The 18,417-nt window shown below is 42.8% G+C and overlaps 1 long non-coding RNA gene across 2 annotated transcripts in view; it reads right to left on the reverse strand.

The window, feature by feature from the left end:
• The window catches only part of LOC112579925, an 89,000-nt gene that overhangs the window by 57,999 nt on the left and 12,584 nt on the right, over positions 1-18,417 (reverse strand). For both annotated transcript variants that reach the window (XR_003104235.2, XR_006545528.1), the window contains exons 2-3: positions 10,728-10,815; positions 2,308-2,374 (exon numbers count right to left, since the gene is read on the reverse strand). This is a non-coding gene — a long non-coding RNA (uncharacterized LOC112579925). The remainder of the gene's footprint in view (positions 1-2,307; positions 2,375-10,727; positions 10,816-18,417) is intronic.

Below are 18,417 nucleotides of genomic sequence, written 5' to 3' on the forward strand. Positions count from 1 at the left end.
ACCAACACTGATTGAGTGATTCTAGGCAGGAGTCTCTAAGATAAGCACATTACATGCAGGCATTCGGCAGCTGACCACAACTCCATGAGAGGGGAACAAACAGGGCCCCCATTTTGCAGAATGGAAGACCGAGGTCTGCATAGCTTACAACCAATAAGTGGATTTTTACTAAAGCTAGAGCACTTTAGGGATCCAGAGGCCCAGACCCCTTGGTATGTCTTATAGATCACAGAGGCACAGAGACTGCAGGTCACTTGTCCCTAGTCCCACAGTAGTCTTCAACAGAACCAGGGTTCTGACCCTGCCTGTGTACTTTACCAGTTCTCTCTTAATTCCTTCCAAATCCATACCAGCTTTGATCCAACTCAAGTTCCATTCAGCCAGCTTTAGAGAAATTGAATTTCCTTAATAGGTTTTCCTAGACAAATCGCTTGAGAGCCAGGAAAACTCCAGGAGAGAATCAGGGAGATGTTAGGAGTCCTCCATTCTACTTCTGGCTCTGCCACAAACAGGCCGTGCAGACTTGGGACAATTGCTTGCTCTCTCAGAGGCTCAGTGTAGGGTCTGGCAAACAAAGGGGGTCCTAGGCAGGGACCCACAAAGTCCCTTCTGCAGTGGCAGGCTGCAATTCTAAAATGCCCCATCTCTGGCAAGCTTCTGCACTGGAGCCCAGCCCTCGCACGCCCAGCATCTTAGGCTGATACAATAGACAGCAGACAAATCCCATTACAGACCACTCTGCGAGTCTCCACTTTGTCACTGACTGTTATGTGACCTTAAATAGGCATTCTCTCCTAATCTCCCTGGGCCTGGCCTCTCCTATTAGCAGCTGGAGACAAGGATATTTACCTGTAATAAAGCTCTTTGAGCTCCTCAGATAAAGAGCTTTGCATTAACAAAGCTCAAATCGGATTTTTTTTTTTAAATGGACCAGCACACTGGCTTTGTTTGTGTTTTTGTGTTTCTTTCCCCCCTTACACTCTACAGAAGTGCAAAGTCGTGTTCGCCTTCCAAATTCTCTCCGGTTTAATTCATCTGTCTGCTTCTAGGGTTGAATAGGTCTTTTTTCCTAGACCAGATGTTCCCAAACTTTCTTGGTTCATAGTATCTTGGTAATTTTTTCATTATGTCCTTCACAATTGTGTTTATGAAGTCATTCACTTCAAAAAAGTTAGTATGTATGCCCTAACAAGTTAGTATCATTAAAAAAAAATAACACTCATGAATTTGAAGAAAAAAAGTATTATTTCATGCTTAAGTAAACCCAATTACTTACTAATGGGATATGTATGCCTGTTGCACCCTACTACAATTTCTTAAACCTTGGAATCAGATTGATCACTGTCAATTTCATCTTCCACATTGATTATCTGTGAGGTACCTGTTTGTTTGGTTTTGTCTTTTAACATGGTCAGTCTCAAAAACCCAGCTTCTCAAAGACATGGAATTGTTGAAATTAATATAGTGAGTGAGACAAGAAGGGGTAAGCTCATCCTCCACTCTATCACCAGGCACACCTGCTTTTAAAAAATATTGCCAAAGAAAGTTCTTCATGTACAAAAGAAATGACAACAGAAAGAAACTTGGAGAATCAGCAGTAAAGAAATAGCAATAGAAATGGTAAAAATCTGGGTATATATAATAGATTATTCTGCTCTTGGTTTTCAAATCTGTGTTCAATGATTGAAATATGGTCTACTGTGGTCCTCAACGTACATATTGGTTATATTTACAAAAACTATATTATAAAGAGAAAAAGGTAAATGGACATAACTGGTAAGATTTCTAGGTTGTGTTTACTGGAATTCATAAACTGTTGATACTAGTAGACTATTATATACATATACATTATATAAATGCTGAATATATAAGATAATATATTCACTTAAAATATGAGTATGATGTAACATATTAATATATTTCATAAGTATAGTATCAATATTAATATATAACTTATTCAAGATTATAACACATTCTATGAATATTGAATATTACATATATAAAAATTCATAGAGCAAACACTAAAAATTAACACAAAGAGATACAAACAAATACTATAGATAAAAGTAGAATACAAAACCATGTTCAAGTCCTGCAGGGAGATAAGCAAAGGGAAACAAAGGAGTCAAAGATGAAACTAAGCACTCAGTGAAGATCATTTGAGTGGATGAATAAATGAATGATCGCAGGTTTTGGTTTATCAGGAGATTGTTTGCTCTTAAATAAGAAAGGCGTTTTATATGCTACATTATTAACCATATTCCTATAACATCTTCTATCTAAAAAGGTGCTTTTACCACCACTTACATTTCTATGTGGATACAACGCCAACCTCGGATGTATTCATCATCAACACATCTTCTGGATAAAAGAACTGAAACAAAAGAAGACATATAAACAACAAGATTTTGAAACATCTAAGTGAGAGATTCTGGAACTTATTCTAGTAAGACATTTCATTTTAACAGAAAATACAGCGTATTTTAAATATTTACATCTAACGCATGAAAATATTTATACAAATAAGCAACACAAAACAATCATGCTATATACAAAATAACCAATCCTTATGTACAGCCAATGTTTAGAAAAGGCATCCTTGTTTTAAGGTTATATGGAATTATACGAGGTGTATCTATGGGAGTCTACGTTTAACCTCATTTGAAGATAATGTCAAAGCCCCAATTTGAGACCTCTGTTTTTCTAACTGAAGTATAATTACATCTAATAAAATGCACATATCTTAGGTTTATAGTTTGATGAGTTCTGACAAATGTATATATACATATAACTAACATCCCAATCAAAATGTAGTCATTACTGTTACCCTACAAAGTTTCTTCACAACTCTATTCTGTCTATCCACTCACTTCCTGCTTCCAAAAAGCAACTACTATTCTGGTTTCCATCCCCATAGACCAGTTTGCCTGATCTCAAACTTCATATAAAACTTCAGTACAAAAGTACTGTTTTGTGCTGATTTCTTATATACTGTGCTCAATATGTCAGTTCAGTTCAGTTCAGTCACTCAGTTGTGTCCGACTCTTTGCAACCCCATGAATCACAGCACACCAGGCCTCTCTGTCCATAACCAACTCCCGGAGTTCACCCAGACTCACATCCATCGAGTCAGTGATGCCATCCAGCCATCTCATCCTCTGTCGTCCCCTTCTCCTCCTGCACCCAATCCCTCCCAGCATCAGAGTCTTTTCCAATGAGTCAACTCTTCGCATGAGGTGGCCAAAGTACTGGAGTTTCAGCTTTAGCATCATTCCTTCCAAAGAAATCCCAGGGCTGATCTCCTTCAGAATGGACTGGTTGGATCTCCTTGCAGTCCAAGGGACTCTCAAGAGTCTTCTCCAACACCACAGTCCAAAAGCATCAATTCTTCGGCGCTCAGCCTTCTTCACAGTCCAACTCTCACATCCATACATGACCACAGGAAAAACCATAGCCTTGACTAGTACATATATATAAGGTCTTCCCTGGTGGCTCAGAAGAATCCACCTGCAATCCGGTTTCCATCCTTGGGTCAGGAAGAGCCCCTGGAGAAGGGAATGGCTATCCACTTCAGTATTCTTGCCTGGGAAGTCTTACGGACAGAGGAGCCTGGTGGGTTACAGTCCATGGGGTGGCAAAGAGTCAAACAGAATTGAGCTACTAAGCACAACTTTTTTGAGTCTTCCCTGGTGGTTCAAATAGTAAAGAATATGCCTGCAATGCAGGAGACCCAGGTTCAATGCCTGGTTCTAGAATGGTCCCTGGGTTGAGAAGATCTCCTGGAGAAGGGAATGGCAACCCACTCCAGTACTCTTGCCTGGAGAATCCCATAAACAGAGGAGCCTGGCGGGCTACAGTCCATAGGGTCACAAAGAGTTGGACGCAACTGAAGTGACAGCACACACTCATTCTGTTTTCACGTTTACGAATTTCTGGGATATGAGTCAACATGGACTTAATTTAAAATAATGTGAAATAAATTATAGGATAGGTGGTGTACACATGATGGGTTGTTGTTTGGGAAATGTTAAATTCTGGTGTGGTAGTTAAGAGTGCAGAGGCCACGGTCACAGTTCCCTAGGTCCCTGGGTCTCACCCATTCACTAGATGGATGGGTAGTAAACTAAAAGCCTCAGTTTTCTTATTTGTAAAATGGATATGATTTTACTAATCCTCAATGGATTGTGGTGTGAATAAAGCAATATTTTAAAAACTTAACTCAATGCTTGGCACAGACCAGTGACTCAATATGTGGCAGATCTTATTAGAGTCATGATGGTTAGGAGGTTAAATTATTAAGGTTTTCTTTTTAGCCTTAGGGCTAGAACCATTTGTAGAACACCTACAGACTACAAATTTCTTGGCTACCTCTTCTTGCTTTCCTTTAGGATGAGCTCCTAGCACCTTCAACTGGAAAATTAGAGCAGCCGTGGTTGCTCCAGTATTGGTGGCTGCTCCAGTGCTTCTCAGGGGTATAGAAATTCCCATTTCCTCAATTACAGCCATTAGTTTCACACTTGAGCTGTGAATTAAGAAGATATTTGGGCATAATGTGCTTTTCTAGTGTTTTACTGTGCAGGTCAAATTTCTCACTCTGGCTGGAAGCTGGAAATCCAGTCTCTATTCTCCGTTACATCAGAAGATTCTCTCTCAGCATTTCTCTTGTGCACATGCTCACCCTTACTGTTTCAAATCCGAGTCTTGCCATTTGGAATAATGTAGAAGCCCATCTTGATGTTAATTTTGCCTTCTGATCTTCCCCACTACGATGGTATGGATTGGGTCCACATGCAAAGCTCATTGGTTCCTTCCTCTACTGAGCCTCATTTTAGAGACCCAGAAAGAGCCACACCCTCATGTGGTACCCAGAACCTGTCTGGGGCTGTCTTTCTGGGCTCATCTCCCATCACTCTGCCCTTAGAATTTCTTTCTTTTTTTAACTTAAATTTATTTATTTTAATTAGAGGCTAATTACTTTACAATATTGTATTGGTTTTGCCATACATCAACATGAATCCCCCACGGGTGTACACGTGTTCCCAATCCTTAACCCCCCTCCCACCTCCCTCCCCATACAATCCCTCTGCGTCATCCCAGTGCACCAGCCCCAAGCATCCTGTATCCTGCATCGAACCCAGACTGGCGATTTGTTTCTTATACGATATTATACACGTTTCAATGCCATTCTCCTAAATCATCCCACCCTCTCCCTCTCCCACAGAGTCCAAAAGACTGTTCTATACATCTGTGTCTCTTTTGCTGTCTCGCATACAGGGTTGTCATTACCATCTTTCTAAATTCCATATATATGCGTTAGTATACTGTATTGGGTGTTTTTCTTCTGGCTTAGGTCACTCTGTATAACTGGCTCCAGTTTCATCCACCTCATTAGAACTGATTCAAATGTATTCTTTTTAATGGCTGAATAATACTCCATTGTGTGTACGTACCACAGCTTTCTTATCCATTCGTCTGCTGATGGACATCTAGGTTGCTTCCATGTCCTGGCTATCATAAACAGTGCTGTGATGAACATTGGGGTACACGTGTCTCTTTCAGTTCTGGTTTCCTTGGTGTGTATGCCCAGCAGTGGGATTGCTAGGTCATAAGGCAGGTCTATTTCCAGTTTTTTAAAGAATCTCCACACTGTTCTCCATAGTGGCTGTACTAGTTTGCATTCCCACCAACAGTGTAAGAGGGTTCCCTTTTCTCCACACCCTCTCCAGCATTTATTGCTTGTAGACTTTTGGATCGCAGCCATCCTGACTGGCGTGAAATAGTACCTCATTGTGGTTTTGATTTGCATTTTTCTGATAATGAGTGATGTTGAGCATCTTTTCATGTGTTTGTTAGCCATCTGTATGTCTTCTTTGGAGAAATGTCTATTTAGTTCTTTGGCCCATTTTTTGATTTGGTCGTTTATTTTTCTGGAATTGAGCTGCAGGAGTTGCTTGTATATTTTTGAGATTAGTTGTTTGTCAGTTGCTTCATTTGCTATTAACTCCATTTCACTGTCCATCAGTATTGAGCTACATAGAGCTCCTTTTACATTTTACTTCTTTCCTTTATCTCCTTACATATGCTGATTCCTCTGCATAGGAGCCTTTCCTCCTTGTCTGTTCAGCAAAGGCCACTTCATCTATCACAACTCTTTTCAGGTGTAACTTCTGCGAAGCTTCCCATTCTCTCTCTCCTTCATTGCTGACTGCTTCTGTTAATACTTCTATGGGTTCAGCTATTGCAGCATTTGGAGTGTCTGCCTCTCCACTGATATTAATAAAAATTAACATTGAGCGGTTACCAAGGATTAGGAACTGCTCTAACCGCTTTATAATTTTGCCTTATTTATTTCTCACAATATCGATCTGGATTGAATTGGTATTACTATCACCCCCATTTCACAGATGAGAAAACTGAGTGAAGCCACTTCTCCAGGGCTCCGTGACTTGACAGTGAGCTCCATGACTGGAGAAATATAATAAATACTGGACACCCACCCTTACAGATGCGATCAAGATGGTTGGAATGTTGGCAAGCCTTTCAACTTCTGTTTTCTTTCTCTTCTGCTTCTTTTTTGGTATGATTGGAGGAAAGACAGCTGTATGTCTGGACAAACCATGTATGGCTCCTAATTCAAATTTCACATTCAGTCTTCCTGGGCCCTGAGGTCAGAGGCTAAAATGAGAGTTCTTGGTCTCAGCTCTTCTAGCTGTAAGCTGGTAGGATTGCTAGATTTAGCAAATAAAAAATAGGATGCCCAATTAAATTTGAATTTTAGATAAGCAACAAATACTTTTTTAGTATAAGTGCTTGTGTACATGTTACGTAGCTTCAGTTGTGTCCGACTCTTTGCGGCCCTATGGACTATAACCCGCCAGGCTCCTCTGTCCATGTGATTCTTCAAGCAAGAATACTGGAGTGGGTTACCATCCCCTCCTCCAGGGGATCTTCCTGATGAAGGGATTGAACCAGTATCTCTTATGTCTCCTGAATTGGCAGGTGGGTTCTTTACCACTAGCGCTACCTGGGAATCCCCTTTAGTGTAGGTATGTCTCCAATATTGCATGAAACATACTTATACTAAAATTAGTCATCATTTGTCTGAAACACAATTTAACTGGATGTGTTATAGTTTATGTGACACCCTACACTTGAGATAACATCACCTCCCTGGCGGGGGGGCAGGGGCTGGGGTGTGTCCCAGCAGTCACTAGAGGGGGGAACCTAGTCTCATTCTGTACCTGCTTTTTGCCAAGTATCTGGCATTAAGTTCTACATTCATGAATTTAATCCTCCTAATAAATCCACCCTCTTGGGTGGGTGGGTTGGTAGCTATTAACTGCTCTATTTTATTGATGTTTTTTCTAAGTAAGAGTTATCATTTACTGGCTTCTTATGTATCCACAGGGCTTCCCTTATAGCTCAGCTGGTAAAGATCTGCCTGCAATATGGGAGACCTGGGTTTGATCCCTGGGTTGGGAAGATCCCCTGGAGTAGGGAAAGGCAACCCACTCCAGTATTCTGGCCTGGAGAATTCCATGGATTGTATAGTCCATGGGGTCGCAAAGAGTCAGACATGACTGAGTGACTTTCACCAATGAGGCAGATTAAAACGGATACAAATTCTTTGACATTCCTTCTATTGAGAGGTGGGGGCTTATGACTATTCCCATTGAATCCAGAGAGTGTAGTGGTATGTTACTGCTTTGACCAATAGATTATAGTCCAAAGGACACTTCCACTTCTCATCTCTTGGAACATTCATTTTGAGGCAAACCAACTATCCTGGTAAGGAGTCCAGTGACTCTACACCACTGTGTTGTGAGGAAACCCAAGACAAATGCTGAGGATCTGGAGGATGAGATGCCATATGGAGAAGGTGAAGTGCATGGGAGTATAAAAAGGCATCTTGAAAGTGGATCCCCAGCTAATTCCACATGGATCATAGGTGAACCACCCAGCTGAACCTTTCTCAAATTCTTGCCTATAATATCATGTGCAAAATGAGGCGGCTGCTTTAAACCACTGAATTGTGAAGTTGTTCATCATGCACCAATAAACAATAGGACTGAACCCAAGATCACTGAATGAGTTCTGGACATACCATTTATTAGCTCTGTGACCTGGGTCTCTATTTCCTTGCCTATAACATGGGGATACTTTCCAGTCTGTAAAAGAAGCAGTTGAGGCTCTGAAAAGCTTAGTAACTTGCTGGAGGTCACAGAGCTACCAAGAAGATCTGGAAAAGTCCTCATGTACCCAGATTCAAAGTTTGGCTAATATGTCTCCATTTCTTCCCCCTTCACACTAGCTTTCAAATCTATGCCTCAGTTTCCCCATCTGTAAAACAGGGATGCTAATAATACCTTCTTTACAAAGTGTATTTAAAAAAAAAAAAAGTCAAGTGCTTAGCTTAGAGCCTGGCACATAGTAAGCAGCCAGTAAACATTCACGGCTATTATTATTTTATTATCTCCTCTGCCGAGGCTGACAGCAAACATCTATTCTGTGCCTGCCTGCTTCCTCCAGGTCTCTAACTTGTGGGAAGCCTCATCAGAGGGCATCTTTAACTGAACAATCCAGAGTGCTACCTCTTAATATTTAATGAATTCCTGAGACTCTCGGAAAGCAATGTGAGAAATATCCTGTAAAAATCTATTCATGTTAATAAAATACCACCCAACAGGTTGGCCATTACCAAGCAATTCAAATTTTCAAGCAGGTCAAATAACTCCTTGCAACGATTTGTGCGGCTCCCTTCCCCACTCACCTTTCTTCATTTTTGGGGAAGCGTGTATTATTTCCATGGTTAAGGTGCTGGACCTTGGGCTGTCCTCCTTCCCGATTCCAACCAGTGGTTTCAGATACTAACGAGGTGTTAGTGTTCCCTGCTCATCCATCACAGATGTGTGAACTTTGAGCTCCAAATAATAGCTGAGAAATTCAAAGTTGGCTGCCAAAAAACAGACCTTTCCAAAAGGAGCTCTCTTACCTTTCCTGGGCTTTTTTTTTTTTTACTATATATTTATATGGCTGTGTTGAGTCTTAGTTGGGGCATGTGGGCTTAGTTTGCCCTATGGCATTGGGATCTCAGCTCTGGACCAGGGATCGAACTTGCATCCCTTACACTGGAAGGCTGATTCTTAACCACTGGACCACCAGGAAAGTCCCTTTTCTGGACTTCTTAAGGTTGAGGGAGGCAGGAGAGGAGGAAACAACGTACTGTTCCCTGATGAGAGGAGAGAAGAAAATTCATGTTTCCCTGGTGGTTAATACATGCCAGGACCCACAGTAGGTACCATCACATGCATCCCTTATAATATCTTCAGAATAAGACAGAATGGCTTTATGGACTCATTTGCCAAATGGAAAAATAGAGGTTCAGAGAAGTGAAGCTCCTTACCCTAAGGTCACACAGCTAAGCAAGGGTAATGTCAAAACTGGAACCTGGGTTTTTAAGATCCTGAAGCCTCCGATAGTCATTAACTACAGGCGCTTTTCATAATCATCTGGGGAGCATTTTTGACATTTGTGTTTTCAAGCTTTTTCTCTCTCTCCTCTCTTCTTCTTCTCTATCTCCCTGACTTTCCCTCTCCTCTCTTCTTTCCTCTCACGTATCATTTTTCATCACATTGCATTAACTGAAGTCCTACTATGTGCCCATATTAGCATCCAGGTAAGGTCCTTTGGGCTTTCCTGGTGGCTCAGATGGTAAAAAATCCACCTGCAATGCAGGAGACCTGGGTTCAATCCCTGGGTTGGGAAGATCCCCTGGAGAAGGGAAAGGCTACCTACTCCAGTATTCTGGCCTGGAGAATTCCATGGACAGAGGAGCCTGGCAGGCTATAGTCCATGGGGTTGCAAAGAGTCAGATATGACAGGGCAACTTTTACTTTCAAGGTCCTTTGGTCAAAAACTACATAAATCAATTTCAGCTAGCTAAGGAAAAATAGAGGACATTTGTTAGGATGACATGGAGGTATCTCAGGATGTCAGCATATAGCTGGACAATAAAGATCCAGGAAAGGAAGGGAAAAGGGCAGCTCTGGGGTCTTCACGGAGGCTCATGGACCTTTACCCCACCATGCCACCGCTGTCATGCCTTGCCTCTCACCAGTTACTGGTTTCCAGGAAAGACTCTTATTGGTGACTGCCCCTGGACCTGATGAGCAAGGTCAGGTGATGCCTCACCTAGGGTATATCTGGAAGGAAGGCAAGATGTTTCCTCCAAGGAGAGAATCACCAAGAAGCTGGCATTCACTTCAAAAGGTGCCCACAGGCATATACTGGGCTGCTGGGATGGAAGTGAAAGTCTGCCTTCAGGGTGATGAGTATCTGGCATAAAGGCAGCCACAGGTTGGGTCTTAAGCATCCATGGTCACTCTTCATTCATTCAAGCAAGAGCATATGCAGTCCCCAAAATGCAAGCTTCTTTAAGTCCGTGAATATGACTCTGACTCAAGACTGTGACTGCTGGGCCTGACTTAGAGCCTGGAGTATAGCTGGCACTTATATTAGTTAAAGCATGCTAGGTTCTTCTGGATTTTTACACATAGTATCTTTTCTTTTTCTTTTTTACCCATGCATCATGTGGAATCTTAGTTCTCCAACCAGGGATCAAACCCATGCCCCCTGCACTGGGAATGTGGAGTCTTAACCACAGGACCACCAGGGAAGTCCCTAACCTCTGTGTCTTAAATTAGCAAATATTCATTTCTCACACATACTTCCTGTCTGTTGCAGTCGCTCAGGGGTCCATGCAGTCACTCAGGGATCCAAGTTGAAGGAAGTTCACCATGTGGAGTTCTTTGGTTTCTGCAGCAGGACAAAATAAACTATATAGTATTATCTAGGGGAGTTTCCTTGCAGTAACATATGTCATCTTTGTCAATATTTGTTTGGTTGCAACTAATCACATGACTCTTTCTAATTGCAAAGAGGCTGGGAAGTATAGACGCCTACAGGCACACCAGTGATAAGAGAAATATCTGTCACAGTAATCAATTAGTATTTTCTCAACACCAATAAAAGGCTAAAAATAGCTGACATTTTTGAGCCTTTACTATGCCCACACATTGTGCGGAATGCATGACTTATCAACTATCTCCTTTAATTCTCACAGCAACCCTGGGAGTTAGTGTGGTTATGGTTCCTATTTACAGATGAACAACTGGAGACATAGAGAACTAGGTCAATTACCCAAGTTTACATGACAGAAGTAGAGGAATGAGGCTTCAAACCCAGGCTATCAGACCCCAGAGCCTGCTCTCAATAGCAAGTTACCCATTTTAATGACTGGGTAGGCATACTGGCTATTCACAATACTGGGAGGCAGAATGTTGCAAGTATGAAAGAGGCCAGGGAAGAAAGGGTGAAGAAGAATGGGGTTGGCTTTTCCCCAAGGAGAATGGTCATGGAATGAACTGGATGGGTGGGGAGTCAAGGTCTTTGAGCTGGATTTCGGTTCTTACAGGAAGAACTCACCAAGGAGATAAATGAGAGAAGTATATCTAGTGTGAGAATGTCCACTCCACCGGGTCAAGGTTTTGCCATGTTCACCGCTGCATCCCCAGTGCCTAGACAGTGTCAGTCTAACACAGAGACAGGACTCTGGCAATACAGAATCTGAACTTGGTACACACTCATCAAACACTTGCCCTTGGAGCCATGAATGGAATGAAATACAGCATAAGCTCTTCCGAGTTCCAGGTTGCAACTGTCAGGGAGAGAAGGGGGAGCTCGAACCATGGCTAAGCAGGGTGCAAGAAGCTGTCTTTCAAGAAGCTGGTGTGGGGACTTCCCTGGGGGGTCCAGTGGCTAAGACTCCACACTCCCAATGCAGGGGGTCTGGGTTCTCTCCCTGGTCGGGGAACTAGATCCCACATGGCTCATGTTCGCATGCTGCAACTAAAGATCCCACATGCCCCTACTAAAAACATCCAGCGTGCTGCGACTGGGGTCTGGTACAGCCAAACAAACAAAACAATTTTTTAAAAGCCTCTGGAAGAGGTGCAATTTACATGAACGGCAATCTCAGATTCCTGGGTGGGTGTCTTTCTGAGCTGGAAGAAAGCAAGTCAGACAGGTCCCAGGGGCATCCTGCTCTGAAGGCGCAGGGTTTGGGAAGCACCCAGATGTTTCTGATCATGACTGAGCTGGGGATCTGCCCCGTCAGTGTCCTCCTGTTTGGGAGACAAGAACAGATGAACGGAATGCGGAGGATGGACGTGAGCACATGTCATGCTTGCAAAGCAACTGCTGGAGGGTCACTGAGATGGGAGACTGGAACTTTATCTCAGTTAAAATCCCACTGAGTTTTTCCCAGATTAGAAAAGAGGCTTTTTTTTCTTTAGAGGCTTGTTTTGCTAAAGTTTGCCTTCTCGGCTGGTGACATTTTATAATAATGGTAATAAAAAAGGGAGTGGTGGTGGCTATCTCCCATCCTCTTTTTTTAATAAAGGAATTTTTACGACATCATTTTAAAATATGATCTAGTCATTGGGTCACTGGACTTTGAGAGTCTTCCCAGGAAAATTAGTTGTTCTCATGTTGGTGTCTTGATTCACAGTCCTCTTTTGGCAGGTCTCTTATGTAACAGATTAAAAAATGTGTTCAAAGCCCACACATGACATCTTCTGAACCTGATTTCTCAGACTCACAAACCTTTTAGATCTGTGGTCCTTGATGATCTGCTCCCAACTGGGCCCTACCCAACAGCCCATGAGCTGGACACTAAACTTTTGTTTAAGCTGTTCTTTTTATTTTATGTCTGAAAGCTTCCTCTCTCCATCTTTATATATGTCGCCTAGCAAAATCATTACTAATCTTTCATGTGTGCCTCAGTTACCATCTCCTCTGAGCAGGTGCATATCTAAAGGTGAAGCTACAGAACCAAGAACCTTGAAGCCAAGCTCCTTCTGTCACTCCACATCGCAGAAGAGTAAGAGAGAGAGAGAGAGCAAAGCAGAAATTTGGCTGCGGTTTTCTCATGATGTCACCTAACAGTATGGAACCCTATGTGCCAGGCACTGTGGACGAGGTTAGTTGGCGTGGGGTGACCAGACAGCCTGGTGACTCGGGACATCTTATACTCAATGTCCCAGGGCGATTATTTATAGTTTCACCTTTCCCTCTCAAAATTCCCCTGGTTTACAAGAAAAACTGCAGGTTCCCCTAATTTTTCAACAATAGCTTTGTGAGGCAGATGCTATTATTACTCCCATGTTACAAAAGAAGAAACTAGGACTCAGAGAAGTGACATGACTAGCCTAAAGTCACACGGCTAGGAAGAGCTAGAACCCAAACTGGAATCCTGACAGATTCAGCCCCCATCACGGGAGCTGGAATACTCTTCATCTCCAATAATTAAAGAAGAGACGGTGATGTGTCATCGGGAATCTGGGAAGCATTTGGACACTGTGAATGGCTCTACAGAAGTCAGGGTTGGATTTGATCCTTTCATCTATTCATTTAATATGTGGTTATTGGGCATGAGTGTGTGTTAGCATGCAGGTGCAGAGTAGTGAGTCTGCACAAACACACACACACACACCCTCTCTGCCCTTAGCAAGTATGAATTCTGGAGGGGAAAACAGATAAGTGACCACACTGATTACCCTACCAGAGCTTTCTCCCATAGTCCCATTTAATTTTTAAAAAGAGGCCGAGGAACTTCCCTGGTGGTCTAATGGTTAGAACTTCACTTCCAATGGTGTGGGTTCAATCCCTGGTCTGGGAGCTAAGATCCCACATGCCTCATATCCAAAAAACCAGAACATAAACAATATCACAACTAATTCAGTAAAGATTTTAAAAATGGTCCACATCAAAAATAAATCTTGAAAAATATTACGAAAACAACAACAACAACAACAACAAAGGCCCAAACAGGCCTCTTTCCAGACAATTTTTTTCAGTGGCTGTGCTAATATACAGCCCAGGTTCTTCCATGGCAGGAACTGGTTGAGGGCAGTAGCAATGCTTTAAATGAGAATTATACTTTAGAGCTTAGCAGAAGCCCCATCTGGGTCACAAGAATCTTTATGTCACCTTCCTGGTAGTTTACAATTAGTTTACAATTTCCGTTTACATGTAGCTTCTTCCCTACGTTTTCTGGTGGACTTTTTTCCACTTAGGTTTTAAATATACTTGTTTAATGAATTTCCTATTTATTCTTAATATGTTGATTTCTAGGTTTTTTTTTTTTTTTTTAAATAGCTCTGCTTTTTAAATACCTCTGAATTCTAGGCATTTTTTTTTAATAGCTCTGGTATTTCTTTTTAAAAAAATACCTCTGTTTATGCTGCTACACCTTACATGATGTCCAAGGCAGACATCGCTAATCAATCAGGACCCTCCTGCCCATAGAGCCTGAAGAGGCTCCAGTGCTCATTGCTTTCCCCGCAAAGCTCCAGGCAGCCACTACAATCAATCAGGAATGGAATATACAATGAAACCCATTTATTTTTACTATCTTTGCATCTACTCAAATGCCTTAAAGGCTGAGATGTATATTTGATTCTTCTTTACTTATCCCCTGTCCCTCAAGGCAGGTCTAAGGCTGAGACTTTCCTAGTGCAGTAGGGGAATTAACTGTTCTGTGGGAGGCCAAGTCTGAGCCCATCTGTCTGCCCACAGGGCTCTACTTATTGGGCTTTGGAAAAGGGGCCAAGACTTCTGAAGCGAGGAGAAGAGAAAGAAGAAAACAGCTCCAGTTAAGTGTCCCTTTCTCCTTTTCTTCTCTCTCCTCTTGCAAAAAGAAAAGAACAATACCAGCCAGCCGAAAGCTCATTAATGCACTTGACCTTCCGAAAGAAAATTAATTCCAACTTCACACCTACCGGCTGTGTTGCTCAGCTTTGTCAAAACGTTGGCATCATTAGAGAGGAGATGACATGGCTGGAGGGCTCCGAGAGTCTGCCACCTCCCCACGCTGGGCTGAGTGAGTAGGAGCTGGCAGGAAGCACGCGGAGGCGCCGGCCCTGTCAGCTTTTCACTGTGGATTAAGCTCTCTGCTGTTGGCTCTGGAAATTGTTATCACTGTCGAGCTGCCCCAGTGATTCTTACCAGGCTCCCTGACAGCACAGGCCCACAGAGCAGCAGCCTTGAGGGCCTTCTGTTGGAGGGAAGGCAGACTGTGTGTGTGTTGTGGGGGGGCGGTTGTAGGAGAATGTGTGTCTGCATGTATCAGTGTCAGCGTGTATGAACATGGGGGTGTGTGTGCACATGAGAATATGGGCATCTGTGTGTGTGTGAATGTGCATGCACATGCATGTACGTGTACAGCTACACTCGAGTGGGGACCTAGAAGAGCGTGCTTGGGTATGTGTGTCTGTGTGTGTACATCTGTTGTTGTTTAGTTGTTAAGTCATGTCCAACTCTTTTGCGATCCCACAGACTGTAGCCCGCCAGGCTTCTCTGTCCATGGGATTTCTCAGGCACAAATACTGGAGTGGGTTCCCATTACCTTCTCCTGGGGATCTTCCTGACCCAGGGATCAAACCCACCTCTCTTCCATCTCCTGCACTGGCAGGCGGATTCTTTAGCAATGAGCCACCTGGGAAACTTGCATGTACATTTAGGTGGATACAAATGTCATCCTCTGCATTGTGAGTACATGTGCCTTGCCAAATGCATACATACATATGCATAAGGGGACACATGTGCAAACATGTTCAGAATGTGTGTGCTCATGTATATGCATATGTATGTGAACAAAGCATAGAGACTGGGTGCAAGTTTAAGGGTGAAACTGTGAACATGTGTGAACATGTGATGGGGTGTATGTTTCTATGTGGACATGTCCATATTCACATGTACAGGAGATTGTTTTCAGTGCTACAAGATCACCTACAAGTGTCAAGGCATGTTTGAGTATGAGCAAATCATAGACACCAAATCCCTCTCTCATTTTTTAATGACCCTATTTGATATTGAAAAAAGTTAAGGGAATTATGGTGACAAGTGCCAGAACTTCTTAGATTCTTAGACTCATTTTGATTTTAAATGATTATTTTGAAGTTTAGGAGAGCTGGAGAGAACATGTCTTTTCATTGTTTGGAGCCTAATCTGGCCCCAGTGAACACAAGGGCTGTGACATTGTACATGAAAGTGTGTGTGTGTGTGTGTGTGTCTGCACACAGGCAAATCCAAATTTGTGTGAGTATTCATATAAGAAGTAACTGTTGCCTGTGTAGGTAGTTCTCCATGCATGTTCTGGTTCAAGTTTCAGCTGAATTTATGTATGAATTGGAAATATATGCAGTGTTTCATCTGTATCAGGTACAATTTCAGGTGCAGGAGAGAGAGAGAGATTGAGAGAGGGAGACTGACAGAGAGAGAGGTAAAACCCTGTTTGTGTCCTTGAGAAGTTTTCTCTTATTTTCCAATTCTAAATATTTACCAGTAGATCCTCATGGCTCTAGATGGAGTTGGATTCTGAGGACATGTCCAGGCTCATCAAGAAGCTGTTATTGATTAGTGATGTCTGCCACAGACATGGGATGTGAGATTTGTAGCAAGTATGTCATTTGCCAGAGAACCAGAATATCACACCTAATATGGCTGTCTGTAATCCCGGGTTCAATGTCTTCATTTTATAGCTGGGTAAGCCACGGCAGAAAAGGAGAGGGAGTTGCTTAAGCAGCGTTTATAGTGAAGGAAGCGAGGCGCCTAGGCTGCAGAATTTAAGGAGACACTCAGGTCTGTGCAAATGCTCCCCTCACCTGCCTGACCCTGACCGTGAGTGCCTCCTTAAATGTGTGCCCTAGATGTCTCATTTGTTTCACCTTAATCCCAGCCCCGGCTCAAAGTCACATTGAAAGAATCACCATGTGCTCTATTTGGAGACAAAGTTCAGTGACTCTACTTACAAGCACTTGTCTGACTGAAAGTAATAGAAATCAACTGAAGCTTAAGAAAAATGGGAATGGAGTGTCTCAAAGAACCCAAGGGCAGTGGTTTAAGTAGGGTGAAGAAAGGTCTAGAACCGGGACCCTGGACAGAATTCAATCTCTGTTTCTTACACTAGTTTCCATTATTCTTTCTGGGCTGAGTGGCTTTCCCTGCTCCACCAGTTAGCAATTCTGTGCATGTGGGAAATTTTCTTGCTTTTTTCATCTATATAATGAGAATATTATTCATCACTTCCTTACCTCCTTACCTGACAGGACTGTAAGGTGTAATATATGTAAATCATCCAAGTGGCTGACAGACTAAGTGATATCAGTCATCCTCACCAACCTCATCACCACCACCATCACCAGTCTTTGTCTCTTCCTCTTCACCATCACCATCATCGTCATCACGTCATTACTAACACAATCATCATCATCATCATCATCATCATCGCTTCATGGAAAAGCACTCTGATTTGTCCACACTGGGCTAATTCTGATCCAGTTAATTATGGCCACGTTATATATGGAACTTCTGGGAGCCAATCCCTGTTGAGTGTTGGCAGCTGGTGCTTAAGGGTATGAACAAGGCAAATGCTCCCAAGTTCTGGGGTAGTCTCTGGTTTGGTTTTGTTAGAACAGCACAGTAGGGGGTTCTCTGCTGTTCCATTTGGATCTGTTGTTCAACCCTTCCCCTTACCTGCTGAAGATCCCAATAATGGTTCAATCTGCTCTACAATCATTCCTGCCTAGCTGCAGGTTTTGAGGTTTAAGTCCATTAATTAGTCCATAATTGATTCTAATCTAGGGGATGCCACTGAGTCCGCTGGATCCAGGGCAGGTAGGATTTTGTGATGCAGGGGTGAAGGGACAGTAGAACCAGGGAAGGTCTGAAGCTCTGGGTATAGCTGAATCTCTGGAGGTGGGGAAGAGGAGAAATCCCAAGTAGAATGAGGACCCAGAAAAGGAAGATGGCAACAGAATGTGGAAGGGAGTCTTGAGTACAGTGGCTCTGTCTGATAGAAAAGAAGAAGAAAAAGAAGGGGGGGGGGGGAAAGAAGGGGAAGAAAAAGAAGAAGAGGAAGAGGATGAAGGAGAGGAGTGAACAAAAGCAGCAGGTGTAGCTGATGAGAAAAATTAAAGCTGCTGCTGTTGATACATCAATGAAACTGATAATGATGAACATGAAGATAAGATGTTTCTGAGTGACACTCAGCCTCGGGGAAGCCAAGTTCTAATTAACACAGACTTCTGGAAATGGCCTCTTTCTCCCTCATTATGCTCGGATCTGTAATGCACACCTGCCCTCTGCGCCATCCCCCAGGTCCCCCTCACCCAAGAAGAAAAGAAAGAACCCTGAGGGCTCCCCTCAACAATTTCAGAGTTCTGGTTCAAAGGAGGGTGCTCGGGCTTGGAGAGTTCTGCCCTGTGGTGGAAAGGGGGCTTTGAGGGCAGCTGGTAAATCATTTACCCAAGTGGCTGGACAGAGGAAATTGCTGATCCCATATCACCAACCCCTGGA

The sequence above is a fragment of the Bubalus bubalis genome, chromosome 17 (assembly GCF_019923935.1).
Source record: "Bubalus bubalis isolate 160015118507 breed Murrah chromosome 17, NDDB_SH_1, whole genome shotgun sequence".
NCBI lineage: Eukaryota > Metazoa > Chordata > Mammalia > Artiodactyla > Bovidae > Bubalus > Bubalus bubalis.